This window comes from Parasteatoda tepidariorum, chromosome 7, assembly GCF_982258835.1.
Source record: "Parasteatoda tepidariorum strain Cologne lab strain chromosome 7, Ptep-v5.0, whole genome shotgun sequence".
Lineage (NCBI taxonomy): Eukaryota > Metazoa > Arthropoda > Arachnida > Araneae > Theridiidae > Parasteatoda > Parasteatoda tepidariorum.
The window spans coordinates 28498057-28513921 of record NC_141761.1 but is presented as its reverse complement, the minus strand read 5'-3'; the positions used below and the strand labels follow the sequence as shown (position 1 = coordinate 28513921).

General features: G+C 30.3%; 1 protein-coding gene across 2 annotated transcripts in view; it reads left to right on the top strand.

Annotated features, from left to right (window-relative positions):
* Positions 1–15865, top strand: part of LOC107455405 (protein spaetzle) — a 31947-nt gene that overhangs the window by 2378 nt on the left and 13704 nt on the right. The gene's annotated exons all lie outside the window — the stretch shown is intronic.

Here is a 15865-nt window from a genome sequence, read left to right as displayed (position 1 = left end):
GATCTCGTGGTAAAAAAATTTTTTGCAACAAAGCAAAAATAGTAAATAAGAAATTTTATCAAAATTAAAAAAAAAAAAAGGCAGAAGCAAGAAATTTCTAAAAAAACAAATAAATAAACAAAAAAAATTTAAAAATCGACGGACTGTAGATCATTTCGTATTGTTTTTTTAGTAAAAGTTTAACGTTTGATAATTCTCAAACCAATAATTGAATTTCATTTTTTGTATTTCATCGTACTCCTTGTATATTTTTTAACACATCGTTATTTCAAACTTTCTTAAGTCGACTAGTTTCTGCGCAGAAAAACAAATTGTAACGTGAAGTTGAACACCCAAAGCAGCAGTAACGGTGTGTACGTTTTCTTTTAACATAGAGAAAAATAAGAATTTTTATGTGCGAGAAACATTACATCTACCAAAATGCTGTTAGCTGTTATAAATACGATATGTTGTGATATAACTGTTTGGTTTTCGATCAAGTTAACTCGCCGACCGGTCTGTGCAGGGGGCAGGGAACTGTCCTTGCATCAGAAAGGTCCTGGGTTTGAATCCCGCGCAAGGCATGGATGTTACTTTCTCTCTCTCTGTGTTCTATGTCCTTTCTCCTTTGTGTGTGAATCTGACCCGCCCTATAAACGAGTTGTGGTTGTGTGAATGGCGTGGCAGAAGTCGAATTCCTGGCCATAGATGGCGCCACTGAAAAACAGGAACAATCGCACCTCCACTGCCTAACAGGCATACGACAAAAAAAAAAAAAAAAAATCAAATTAACTCGTATTACCCTGCATGCTCCGTAGTATTCTGCATATATAGTTTTAATAAAAGTGATGAAACTGGAAAATAAATGTATTAAATAGCTTAGATACTTTCCTGCTCAACGCAAAATATTTCATAAGTTTTTCTAACCGTACTGAAAGAAAATACATGTATTTTTTCAAATGGAACTTAAGAATTCTAACATACTGGTAATAGGTATGCTTGAGATATTAAGTTTACTCTGAAATACTTTTTCTTGATTGCAGATTTAATACATTATTTTTAATTTCCTTACGTATTTAGCAGAAATTATTAAAAAAAATTCTTAATGATAAATATTGAAAACGTCGTCTATTTTTGTATTCTACTTTATTGCCATTAAAGTAATAACGCTGACAAAATTTTTTTATTCAATTTAAAGGTCAAATATTGCTACAAAAAAGATTGGGAAAATGATTTTATTATCGAAACTAACCAGAGATTGTGTAACATACAAAGAAAAACCAGATAAACCACTCAAATCCAATTTCCATTTCCTGCGCTGTGAAAAAAATTAGGGCAAAATCACCATACTGAATGAAAATAAAATTTCTGACAAAACAAATCCGGTTAATAAAACCTTAATTATACGGTATTTAAGCCACTCATTTTATAACCTTCGTTGAACAGCAGACCCTATTTTTGGGTTTACGACTACTAATGTTCAACTCCGTAGCCTTGTAATTTTGAAACCCATCCAGAAAACAAGGGAACTCCTGGATCAAGTATTATGAGAAATTTGCTTTCGTGGAAGACTTTCTGATGGAACTAACTAGCATTTGCGTTACATTGAGAGGAAAGCCACAAAAACCTTCCACGGTTAGCCTGAATGCAATGGGACTCTAACACATGATCCGTCTACCACTGAGGATATCAAGTTAATAATAATCTTGAATCTCTGGAGGACTTTTAGATTGAACTTACCCGCATTTGTGCTACATGGAGAGAAAAAACACGAAAACTTCCCCCGGTCAGCCAGACAACAAGGGGACTGAGAGGACCACTGAGGATATTTTAAGTCAGCACTGTGGCTGGTGCGGGACTTAGTTATCTTACATGGGAAACAATTAACAACGGACTTGAAAACTTTTAATTCAACAAACATCAAACGATATTTTGAAAGATTGATATCAAACGTCTTGAGACAATTCAGCTTTTCCAAACTTTCATTGAAATTAATCATCTTAAGTAAGAATATGAAGCAAAAAAAAAAAAAAAGAAACGTGCACAAAGTACAAATGAAAATGCATAAGAGCGCATACTATAACTTCAGTTCTATAAACAAGAACATTCTTCAGTGACACTGAGCAAGGATCTTGTTTATAAAACCGAAACTACATTATTTATTCGGATTGACCTTTTCTTGGGACTCCTGATCTTAAAAGATCATGCACACTTCCTTCCATTACTTTTTTATGTGACCAACAGTTAATTTTTGAATTCTAAATTTGAAGACGTTTGCAGAATATGAAACTTTCTCGGTTTCTTGAATAAACAAAAGACGAGTGGCCAAAGGCGTGTTTTTCCCAATCTTCATATTTAAGCGGATAAAATAAACACTCATTTAGGAAATAGAATTCAATATATAGGTATTGATTTCAATAAAAGTTTCTAGAAACTGAATCGCCTCAAAACTTTTGATTTCAAATTTTTTTTGCAATTCTTGTTTGAGGTTTGTTAAATTAAAATAATTTCAAGTCTATTCTTAGTTGCTCCCTCCTTAGGATGTCTGAATCTACAGGTTACTAATTTATATATTAAGAAATTTTGTTTAGAGAAAAAGTTGGAATGGAGAAACATATCATCTTAAAGATTTATTTCTCTACTGAATATAACAATGTTTAATTTTGAACCGATGTGAAAAATTCAGTTTTTAAACGCCTCCCTATCGGACTAAAGGAATTTTTTAAATGACTAAGAATGTGGGCCAAAGTTTCTTGTTTCTCCGACTGTCCAAATTTTAGGACCTTAGGACAAATGATCCCGGAGTTATAAGAGAGACAGACACACAAACTTGTCTTTTTATTTTCACAGACATAGATACATACTTTTTTAAAATATTATCTAGAGTTCATGTTTCTAAGCATAACAGTTTCCTCGTAAAAAAATAAGTCTAGTTTTTTTTTCACCTTTTACTTTCCAATTTTTAGTTGATAATTTTGAGTTTTTTTCCTTATTAATCTATTTTGTTTTTCTCCTTCACGCGTAGTGAGTCTTGTGAATGGGCGCCTGTTTTTGAGCACTCGGAACGCGGCAACTTTTTCCACGTTAATGGTTTTTGAAGCAAAGTTTTTACATTATCAAGTAAATGTCTTTCTGCGTCAGTTTTTTAGCGATTATTCATTTCATTCTTAATGTCTGTTAATTTACCCGACACTTAAAAAAAAAGAAAAAGAAAATCATTAGATTTTAACTTTATTTGAATGCTTATATATTTCATTAGTTAAAGAAAATATTTCAGGAAAACACTCGATTTATTTAGTCAATTTAAAATCTTACAAAGCCTTTCAAAACTGTAAACGATATTAATGTTTATTTTGCAACAGATATCATTTGCAGCGTAGAAGGGAAAATTGAATCTTTTTTTCTTGTCTGATAAGAAAAACATACAAGATGATTTTAAAATCATCAGACAAACTTGAAGGGGAAGTGGGATCCATCAAAAGAATTAAGAATCCATTACATAAAACGTCATCGTACGTCGCTAGGGGTGCTTCCCTATTATGAACTGTTTTTACATGTGCCTTTGAATAAATACCTACAAGTAGAACAAGTGATATTAACTTAATTTTATGTTTTTTAATAATCATTGTAAAAATTGGCATTCTAATAGATGCAGAAATAGTTGTTTTACAGTAATTTGAAGATTTGGCGAGTTTGTCAAGTAAGTGACCAAATTATTAAATTACGTTTAAAAATCTAATACTGAACAAATTTAGATGCAATTTTTAACCATAATTATAAGAAAACATGAAATTGAGATAATATAAGAAAAGGAAAAGAGGACTTTTCCTAACAATTACCTATCAATTCCTCTCGGTTTATTCCTCTGTCAATCAAACGGACTTTAATGTTTTTAATATGACCTTCCTCAGTAATGAATCGTTAAATTTTGATTGCGTTTGTGTGTTGTGACCACTAATGTGCGTAATTTTTGACTTCATTTTTGATAAGTATAAAAATATAAATTAAGAGTGGTCATTACGGAACACTTAACAGAAAAAAAAATTAATTAGAAAAAAAATAGTCCATTACTTTGCGAAATCCACCATTTAGTTTTACACAGAGAGTTACATCTTTAAATTAATCATCCAATTAATTATCCAAATTAATTAAATTAATTATCCATAGTTATCAGGGGTCTGTCCAGACATTTTGTGAAGGGTCCGGTTTTCGTGAAATTGTGAAAAAATTACTCACATTCTTTCAACCAGGGTCCGCTTTTATGAATTTGTGCAAATAGGGTCCGTTATTGCAAAAAAAAATTTTCAATGAGTTTTTAAATTGTAAAGACATACGAGAATTATGCTCAACACTGTGAAATTATAATTTAAAAAAATTGCAGCTACTAAATTAGCGATGCAACTACAAATATTTGGTATTTAGTCTATACTGCTGAACGCCGAATATTCATTTCGGAAAGAATCGTCTGCCGAAGACAAAACCTAATTCGTTTGCATCCATCTTTCCTGTTTTCAGCCCTGGGAAGGGTTTATTCGATTAAAAAAACAATATTGAAGATGAACAAATTTGTGAAGGGTCCGATTAAAAGAAAAATAATTTTGTGAAGGGTCCGTTTTTTAGTTAAAATATTTTGTGAAGGGTCCGTTTTTATAAAAAGATATTTTGTGAAGGGTCCGTTAACGGACCCAAATTTCTTCTAAACAGACCCCTGGTTATATAGCAATTCCTGTCTTGAAATATAATTAAAACAGTACTTTTGATTCTTGTACTGTCAGCATTTGTTCATAAATCTTTCCCGTATTTGATTTAAAATATTAAACACTCAAATTATTGAACAAGTAATGTATTATATTCAATAATATTTTCCCCATAGTCAACCCTGTATTTACTATTTAATTCTAAGAAAATAAGCATACTTCTTCCCAACGGAGTATATGCTATCCATTTGACAGAAAGGAAGAAATACTAAGAAAAAGCTACAGCTGCTCATCCCGTCTAACAGCTGGTAATGTAATAATGGATTTGATAGCTGCAGCCGACTGTATAAGCCAATGTGCTAATTGAGAGCCATACTTTTCCTCAACTACTTTTTATGACACGCTTTGCTCAGTTTAAAGTCTGAAGTTATGCAATTCTGATACTTTATTTCTGTTTATAGCAGAAAATGACGTGCGACTGTAAAACTCATGCCTAATAATAAATTTTATCGCGTTGTTTTCAACAAATAAAAGTTATCTAAATCTAACTTTAGTAGCTGCGATAATTTCTTATTTTAATGGTGGCGGAGTATAAATTGAATGTGAAAATGAAAGCCATTTTTTGCAAACACCTTCAAGAAGAAAAAAGTTGCCTCATATGGATCATTTCAGGGCTGGGATAGCCTTGTTGGTAGGGCACTGGGCCCATGATCAAGAGGTCGTGGGTTCGATCCCCGCCAGTCGAAGACTCTCCGCTTAGTAAATGGTGACTGATGCACGTTAAATTGGTCGAGTCACAAAGTCCTCCATGTTCCCATAACAAATTATACCGCTAGGGGTACTGATCCAGGAGTTTCCTTGTCTTCTGGATTGGTTCAAAATTACAAGGCTTCGAAGTTGAACATTAGCACTCATAAACCCAAAATTGGGTCGGCTGTTTGATGACGGTTATGAAATATAAAATAAAATATTTTGAAGTTAACAGTCATTTAGAAATATATTTCTTTAAAAAAAAAAAACAATACTAGAATTTTAAAATATTCATCTCGTTGCTTTTTTTTTTATTTATTATTTTTAAATGCACTTTAAAGCCGTGTTCTACTCGAAAAGATTTTTAAAAAAAGTTTATCAGTTTATTTTTACTTTTTCGCCCTCCCAGAGAACTTCGTTCAACGTTCGTTCTCGTCCCTAAACCATTCGAATGTCAATCAAATTTGTTCCAATAGTTAATAATGTGTCATTTTAACTATATTTCTTTTCAAGTTGGATCATAGAATTCGTTAAAATAATATTATTACTCCAAAATTATTGCTTAAATATTGGTGATATTAGTAATTGTTTTAGAAAACCCCTAGTTCTAAACCGGGTAAAAGAGGCTTTTTATAAAACGTAAGTCTTTATCATACGTAAGCATTTATCATATATATCATCAATGGTTTGACAGTTCAAGGAGGGCTTTGGTCTTCTCAAGAAGTTTTTTCCAGGCCAACCTTTTTCCTACTAGCGTTTTCCAGTCTTTAAGACCGAAAGGTCTTTTTCTAGGCCCTCTATCCATCTCCGATTCAGTATACCTTTTTTAGGCGTGCCAAATGGTCAGGAATTAAAAACTCCTCTTGTGGTACGGTCTTCATCCATTCTGATAATGTGGCCTGCCCATTTTATTCTTTGTCGTTTAATGAAGTTAATATTGTCAGGCTCATTGTATGAGTGATAAAGCTTTAAATTAGTTCTTCGAATCCGCTCACCATTTATTTGAATTCTTCAAAAAATACTTATCAAGACCTTTCTCTCAAAGATACCAGACATAATCTCATCCGTACGAGGCATGGTCCGCGCTTAACAAGCATATGTTAAAATTGAAGAGATTTATACAATACAACTTTTGTTTTTCTATGAACTAAATTAGATTTTATATATTTTCGAATTCCATTAAAGCCTCCATTGGTTATAGTGATTCTAAACGAAATTGTCAACAACCTCAAATTTATATTCTTCAATTTCTAAGTGTGTGTTATTAAAGATTGTTTCAGTACAGGGCAGATATTTAGTTTTGTTCTAGTTTATTCTCAGGCCCATCTTGAGAGGCGATTTCTCTAAGGAAATAAAAGCCTGTCTTAGTTCTATAAGTGTTTTAGCAATGATGCCTACGCCATCAGCAAGGCCAAGAGTTATACAGATTAATTAAAAATATTTCCCCTGGTGTTAATGCTGGAATCTCTCAGTACTTTTTCAAATGTTAAATTGAACACATGCATCCCCCTGTCGATTACCATTATTTATTACCATTTCGCTCGAAAGATTATTCCATATTTTAACCCTAATTTTTAATTTCATTTAGTGTCAGGCCAATCAACTTAAATAATTTTTTAGGCACTTTCTCGCTCAATGCTGCAATGAGAGCTTTTCTATTGATGCTATCGTAGGCAGCCTTAAAATCAATAAAAAGATGGTGTGAATTTATTCCAAATTCTTTAGTCTTCTTCAGAATCTGCCGAATCTTAAATATTTGCTCAGTGGCGGATCTTCTTTTCATAAATCCACCTACCAGTTTTTCCACAAATGGAGAGATTCTGTTTTATAAAATATTTGAAAATACTTCATAGCTTGTACAGACAAAGCAAGCTATAGTTACAGCATTCAAGTAGATCACCTTTCTTGTGTATTAGACAGGTTACACTTATTTTCCCTTATCATATATTATTGCACAAATATTATACGTAAGGTATCTTCAATAAGAATTTAAACGGCCATACAAATGAAATGAAACCATTTACTTCTCGCTCTTGGCGAATTTTTGCTACCCATAGTGTATGATGAAAAATATAATACAATATGCATTAAGATCTTCTAGATGGAATAAGAAGGTCATACAACTGAAGTGCTTACTTACAATCAAAGTAATAAGAAAATGAAATTTGCATTCATTTTAAGATAAAAATACATGATATCGAGATTTATTTATAAGGAGCTTTACACGTGTTTGTCTGTCATCTATTAATCTTCACTAAATTATTCTTATCTTAAGGTCAACAATAAGACGATGATATGCGGGGTTCTTAGAGGAAGAAGTTTCCGATAAAAGTTCTAGATTCTAGTACATTTTCTTAACCTTTACTGTAGTGTTAAGCTGAAGTTATGAGCTTTATAAAATATTCCCAAAAAAGTTTTGAACTTCAAAAATGAGTATTATTGTTATTAAGGAAAGAAATAGCTAAATACAAGCATATTATTTCCGATTGTGGGATATTCAAATTTGCTTTTCTTATATTAAAAAAAAAACGTAATATTCCACCGTATAATATTTAGTTTCGAATAAAGTTTCGTCAATAATCGGCTTCTTTTTTTCAACATTTTATCTCGTTAAACTTATTGGTTGATACTAAATTTGAAATTAAAAAAATAAAAGGAATAAGAATAGAAAGGTTTGAAAAAGAAGAATAGAATAGAATGAGGAAAAAAGGAGAAGAAGAAAAAAAGAAAAGTATTTCAGAGTCTGAGTTACGTTGGTAGTTGTTCCAATAAATTCACATATTTTGAGCAACTAACTTAATTGCAGTATTTGCTCTGGTTAAATATATCGGTAGGTACTAAATTTGAATTCCTAAAGAAAAGAAACGAAGAAAAAAATTAAAAATATTTCAGTATCTGAATTACGTATGTTGTTTAGCAATTGTTCCAATACAGTAACATACATTGAGTAAGGTTACCAGATTTAGGTTTTCGTAAAATTCAATTGAAAGAAACAATTCCAACCCACTGTAAAATCCTGTACCTAAAGCTATTAGATTGCAAGTGCCTCATTTTATTGTATTAATTTTTAACAATCGTTGTATTAAGTTTATGCAAAAATAATAAAACATAATATAAATTGCATTAAAAAACTAATATTCTGAAGAAAAAAAAGCGTGTTGCAGGGCAACCAGATAACACAAAAAAGTTCCACTCGGCGAAATAAAAATTTCTTGTACAATTATCGTACTGTACAGTAATGCATTTTCGGTTTTAAAAAAATACATAATTTTGGTTGATAAAATTAAAACGCACGGTATTATAACCATTTATTTGGTAATTTTTTCTTAGTTTGATTGGTTGGCTCTAATGCCACTTGCCACACGGGCAAGCCTGCTTGGTGAAACTGAGCAAATTTAAGGCAGAGTGTGCGATTCTTGTTTTTCAGTGGCGCCATCTATGGCCAAGAAATCAACTTCTGCCACATCATACGTCACACCTGTTTATAAGGCGGACCCATTTATACATCCATTCATTCGTCCACTGAACGTAATTTTGACCTGAATCAGAGAATGATCGATCTCCAATCCAGTACCCCCAGAAGTATTGATTTGTCATGGGAGCATGGAGGACTTTGCGACTCGACAGAATTTTAAAGCGCATCATTCACCAACTACACGGGGAGTTTTCGCCGGCGGGGTTCGAACCGACGAACTATCGGACATGGGCCAGTGCCCTACCGGCCAGGCTATCCCGGCCCAATTTTTTCTTTCATGTATTAACTGCCGGATAATCTGGTTTTCAAAGTTCTCTTAACCACACATTTAGAAAGTAATACAAAACTGAAAAACAAATTTGACCAAATAAATTATTTTTATGCCATATTCTAAGGTGCCATGAAAAAACTACCAATTTTTATCCCGTTTCCAAATTTTATCACTTATCATAAAACCATATTTTATTGTTAATTTTACCAAAATCATTACCATAGAGCTTCGATAAAAATTATCGAACTCTTTGGTGTTGCTACACCGTCAGAAACACGCTAAATTTTACCATATTTTGGTATTAACCATATTTTTTTTACAGTCAGAAATATAAAATTTCTTTCGCTCTTAAAGCGTTTGTGAAATCAAAACACTTTCAATATTTGTGTTATCATCTTTTACTTTACTTTCTCGAAAAAGAAACTGAGTAAAAACGGCATGTTTTTTAACGGCATGTAAAAATATTAATTTTGGGTCAAAGGAAAGTATAGAAACACGGATTTAGTTCAGGTCGTGTCATACATTTCAGACTACACCAAGAACTAATTATTTCACAATTTCTCTCGAATCTTTTCTCTCTTTTTTGTCTTATATTCATCAACGTCACATTACATTATCATTTTATGTGAGTTTATTGTAATTTTAAAAGTTTAATTTCTCTTCTTCAGTGAAACTTAATTTAATGTTTATATTTAAGTTTATTATGTTCATTTAAAAAGATTTCTGTTAACTTTATTTAAAATTGTATTGTCAGTTTAAATTTATGAAAGCGATTGGAAAGCTCTCTGTTCATTTCCTTGGTAAATTTCAACTTCTGTTTAAGTTTCCATCATTCAAAAATTTTTTGTTCAATTCATTAATGAAATTCCAATTGGTTTTTATTATATTTTAAGTTAATTAAAATGATTCAAAAGTTCTCTTTATTTTATTAATAAATTTCGAATTCGAATGTTATTTTATTTATTTAAGTTTACGACATGATTGAAAAATATACATTTTTATTTAGATTTACTGAAACAATTCATTTGCGATTTAACTTTGCATTTTGATTTGTGTAACGCTGCTTTTAATTCTTCATGAGTTTGTGTTATGTCACACACTAGTCAATGAATTACAAGGAATAAAAATAAACTAATTCCGATAAATAAAAATAAACTAATAAAATTTAAAATTACAACTACAAAAAAAAAAACTATAATAATTCATAAGTTATTTCCTCACTTGTTCATTAAATTTCTAATTTGAGTGTTATATTGTTAAATTTCAAAGTTTGAAAAGTTCTTTTTTAATTCATAAAAACGTTTCAAATATGATTCGTATTTTATTCGTCTTTACTACAACGGATCAAACGTTTTCTGTTCACTTTTATTTTGTTTAAGTTTCAACGTCACGAAAGTTCTTTTTCCAGTTAATTCTAAAATTTCAAATTTGATTGCAATTTTTATTGAATTTGATTTCAATAATTTAAAAGTCTTTAACCCTTTAACAAATTTCAAACTCGACTGTTATTTTACTCAAGTTTATTATAACGATTCAATAGATTTTAATGAGTTCATCATAAATTGAAAATTTTCATCATAAATATTTAAATTCCCAGGACTGAAATGATTTTTGTTCAAATCACTATTAAATTTCAAATATGATAATTATTTTACTAAACTTTATTACAATGATTCAAAAGTTAGCTTTCACTTCATTAATATATTTCAAATTCAAATTTTATTTCCAAAAACACAAAATAATTTTTTTTCAGTTCAGTTTAAATTGCTCTTCAGAATTTTTTCTCAATTTCAAATTTGATTGTTGATTCGTTTAAATTTATTACGATGATTGAAAAGTTCTTTAGCTAATTTCAATATCATTTTTATTAAACTTTACTACAATGATTTAAAAGTCACTATTTGATTTCCTAAGTAAATTTATAGTTTCATTGTCCTCTTATATTTTCGCGTGACGATTTGAAAGTTTTCCATTAAGTTCATTGATAAAAATTCAAAAGGGATTATAATTTAATTCAATTTGATTATCATTCTGTTAGAGATAAACTGCACCCATTACCATAATACCAGTAGTAAAAATTACCAAAATTAATTAAGCGTCATCTGAGTATGGCGATTTCTATACAGTTCTCTTAAACAGCGGTTCTCTTTTATCCATTAAATATTCTTGTTAGTAAACACATAGTTTAAATTAATTAGATTTTAATTTGATTTATTAGAATTTTTTCGGACGTTTTGGCCTATTTTATAACTAAATTTAAAATCTGACTCACATTTGGAGTCCTAGTTCATTTAAATTTATTGCGATGCTTTAAGGTTCTTCAATTTACTTCATTATATAATGCTATAAATTCAATTTACTTCATTATTTTATTTAAATTTAATAAATGCTTTAAAATGCTCTAATTCTTTAAATTAAGGTGAGTTACAACCACTTTCCCCTGAAGCAAATAAATTTCTTCTTCTATGGAAGATAAACATGCCTTCACCAATTCAAGTCGAGGAAAATGTTTCTAGCCCTCATACAAAAATTATTGGAAAGCATTCAAATCCGCAGGCTGGGATAGCCTGGTCGGTAGGGCGCTAGGCCCATGTCCGAGAGTTCGTGGGTTCGAACCCCGCTGGCAGAAGAATCCCCGTGTAAAGTGACTGATGCACGATAAATCTGTCGAGTCGCAAAAATCATCCATGTTCCCATAACAAATCAACACCTCTGGGGGTACTGGATTGGAGATCAATCGTTCTCTGATTCAGGTCAAAATTACGATCTGTGGATGAATTAATGGATGTATGGTCCGCCCTATAAACGGGTGCGACGTATGGTGTGGCAGAAGTCGGATTCTTGGCCATAGATGGCGCCACTGGAAAACAAGAACAATCGCACCCCATCTGCCTAAACAGGTATACGTCAACAACACAACAGCATTCCCATGTGTGGAGAGTTGAGGTGTTTAAATTTCATCGACAGTTGAATATAAATTAGCTTAGGTATTTTCTATAACAAGTCTTTAAATACTTAGTGGTAGATTAGACAGTATATTTAGAATGTCACTGAAGAAATACTTGACATAACTATCCAAAATCTTATATTAAATAAATATTGTATAAACTTCAAAAGAAGTGAAGAGAAGAAATTTATCTCTGCGACATACTTCAGAGCTTGATTACATAATATGACCTTGTTTTTAATAATTGTCTCTGATTTTATTGCCCTAAACGATAAGAAGAAAAAAAGATATGGCGTGAGTGATTATATTATTTACCGAAAAAAATTTCTAAAAAAAATCTTGTCTTCTTCAGTGAGTTTAGACGATGACCTTTTAACTTCTTAATTAAGAAGAATAATACAAATTTTTATTTTTATTCAAGTCATTTTGTAAATGTATTTCAGTTTCTACACTTGCGTGATACTTATATACATCTTTGGTTAAATCATTTTTGCATTACACATCTTTGCATCAAATATATCTTTAATGCTTATTTTTTATACACAATACTCTAATTATCATACCTAGTTTTCCAAAAAAATTAAAATTGTATTCTAAATTTTTTAGTCTGTGTCTTTAGTCTTTATTTTTTAAATTTAATTAAATAAAGAAATATTGATCTTTACGACAATCATTTTAAAAGCTTATTCGATTTAAATACATACAACCTAAATGAAGCTTTATAATCGATTAATGTGTTGTAACATTTTGTTTCTTCAGTTTCATTATTTAAAGAAGATGGCTGCAATAATGTAATTTTTTGTGGCTCTATATTAAATTAAATTTGTATTAAATTATTAAACTCAAACTGAAAACGTATTTCCGAGAGTGAAGTGTTCTCATACCATTTTCAGCTGTAAAGCCATCGATATTTTATAAAATGCATATGGTCATAAGATCGATGACATTGCTATTCTGGCGTTGGCAACGGAGGGCTAAAAGAAACTTCAATATATGTGTAGAAATGGGAAGTAGAAAGCAAATTTATCAAACAAAACAAATAAATTAAATTACATTCTTGACTTAATTGCTCTTATTAATTTACGAAAGTTACATAATAATTAAAGCTATATTTTCGCTAAAATTAAGCTTCATAGTTTACGCGGAAAAAGAAAGAGGCATTTGATTGCCAAAGAAGAGACAAAATCAAACAAAAATCAACATTCGGTATAAGATGAAAGATATTGTTCGATTTTACCATAAATTCCGTTTGAACCCTAAAATATTTTCCTTATTTTTACCCACTTTGTAGCAATGCTTTTATTTTCACTTTCTTACATTTTTCTTCGGTTTCTAAACACTTTAAGAATTTGTATAAAGCAAAAGATTTAAATAGTTTTGTTTCCAAACTATGAAAAAGGAAATTTTCTTCATAAAAAATTTTTTGAACTTAATGCATATGCTGCTTTACAATACTCCATTTATAAGTGTTACTATATTTTAGAAGAGCTAAAAGAATGAGTAATTTTGTTCAAATATAACTTCCTAAATTTTTTTAGATTTTTGTATTTGTAAAAAAGGTAAGGAGTTACTAAGATAACTAAAAACTATTAAACTAATGTGTGCAATAGTAGAAACCCCTTGGTGCCAACTTGTACGGAAGAGAAAATTTTTCCTTAATCCCTTAACGATCGGTTGATTTTCAAGAAAACGGTCAGAAAAGTGCCTGTTTTTTTGGCTAACTATCTACAATTACCTTACAAATATCCTGGTACTGCCATCTGGTGTGTAAAATGAGAAATAAATTTTTTTCCGGGCAAAAGAAATGAATTAGTTTTATTCTTATTGGTGCGTTACTTCTGAACACTCCAGCCCGTCAATATCAAGGGAGCGAGAAATAGAGGGCGAAACATCACCCCGTCATTTTCACGGGAGCGAGAAAGAAGGGGTTAAAAGTAGTAACATTTATGTTTCAATGAATAAATCTTATTTTATTAGTAAAACCCTAAATCATTTTACTATGCCAAATCAATTATTCATACCTATGAATGTCAGATATAATAGTTAAGCAACTATGCTTTAAAGGTTGGTAAAATAGCTATAAAACACGTACTACTTTAAGTACTAACACTTCGAAAATTCTTTCCCACTGCCAAACAAGTTGGCAGCAAGCAAAATTTAGACTTATTTAATGTTAAAACATTTATCGAAATCTTAAATGGTTCATAATGAGACATAAGTGAGGAACTTAAAGTTATATAATCAGATCCTGAAAAATAAAAAAAATCAATCAATTTTGCAAACGAAAGTGATTACATTTATTTTAAAGAAACAATAGCAATAAAGTTAAAAGAATAAATTTTATCTATTCGTGTAAGAGAAACCACAAGTCTCTATCTAATACAGACAAAACATGTGTTCTAAAGTGATTCACTCTAAACAATTTTTTATCAAATGATCGGAGTTTCGCCCATAAAGTTGTGTTTGCCAAAGTTCAAAAATCCTTCAATTGTCTTCAATAATTACTTTATTTGTCTAATGTGCCATTATTTTTATAAAGTTAACTTTAAAAAAAATATGATGAGTTAAAGAAACGCATTTATAAATATAAATTTATTAGATATCGAACACTTTTGAATTTTTTTCGATTACAGACTACTTTTAAAATACATAAATTGTGTGCATCATTTTCCACAATATGAAATTGCTAAGAAATGATTTGTTTTAGGAAAACTATTTTATCAAAAAACATAAATTTAATTTCTTATAATGAAATAAATCGTTTTACTTTCAGTTACGCGAACATGAAAGCAACTTGAATTCAAATTAGTTATTATTTGATGAGTAATACATTGTAAAAATGCAATCAAAAATAATCTTTTATAATGAATAAGATTATTTTTGATAAAATATATCACGAATAAGTATGTATGCATGATATTGAATTTATAAACGAATCAGTTATTGAGATTATCGTTTTTGCGATATTATGTGCACTGTTTTATGAATATTCGATATGGACGTTATATATATATTTATGTGAAAGCGTATATCATCACCTTACATTTAAAAAAAAAATCTGTATGTTTTTAACTGTCAGACTTATGAGATTCAATTCAAAATTAAAGTTCTCAATTAAAAAAAAAAGAAAAAAAAAAAGAAACGAGAATCTTTTTACCATGATATTTACCTACTTTAAAAGATTGAATATTTGTCTAATTTTCTATATAATGAACAAATCAGCCGATGCATTTACGTAAACACAGAACATTTATGTATGTTCATGCCATGCCAACTCCCCAACATATTGCGAAAACATATTGAGTTGAATTTCATTTTTCACTTTGTCATTGCAGCAAATTCGTACGAAACCCAAGTTAATTGAATTTTTGCTTTACTGGTATTACAATAAACAGCAATGCTTGCTGGTACTACAATAAACAGCAATGCTTGCTGGTACTACAATAAAATCAACGCTAAACACACGTCTTTACAAACAAATACGGTGTTTTTGAGGTTGACAAATGCTTAAAAAAAAAAAAAAAAAAAAAAAAAAAAACCGAGGTAGAAAATAAGGTTATGTTTTGCACCAAAATAACCTCATTAATAAACCTCAATTTCAACCTGTTTCATACCTCACAAAATCAACCTCAAACATAACTCAGAAATAATTTTAGTTCAGATCAGATGAAATTATTTACACCACACAAACAACTGGTTGCTTTTAAGTAGATTTCCATCAACCTCAAATGTGAATAGAACAGCTT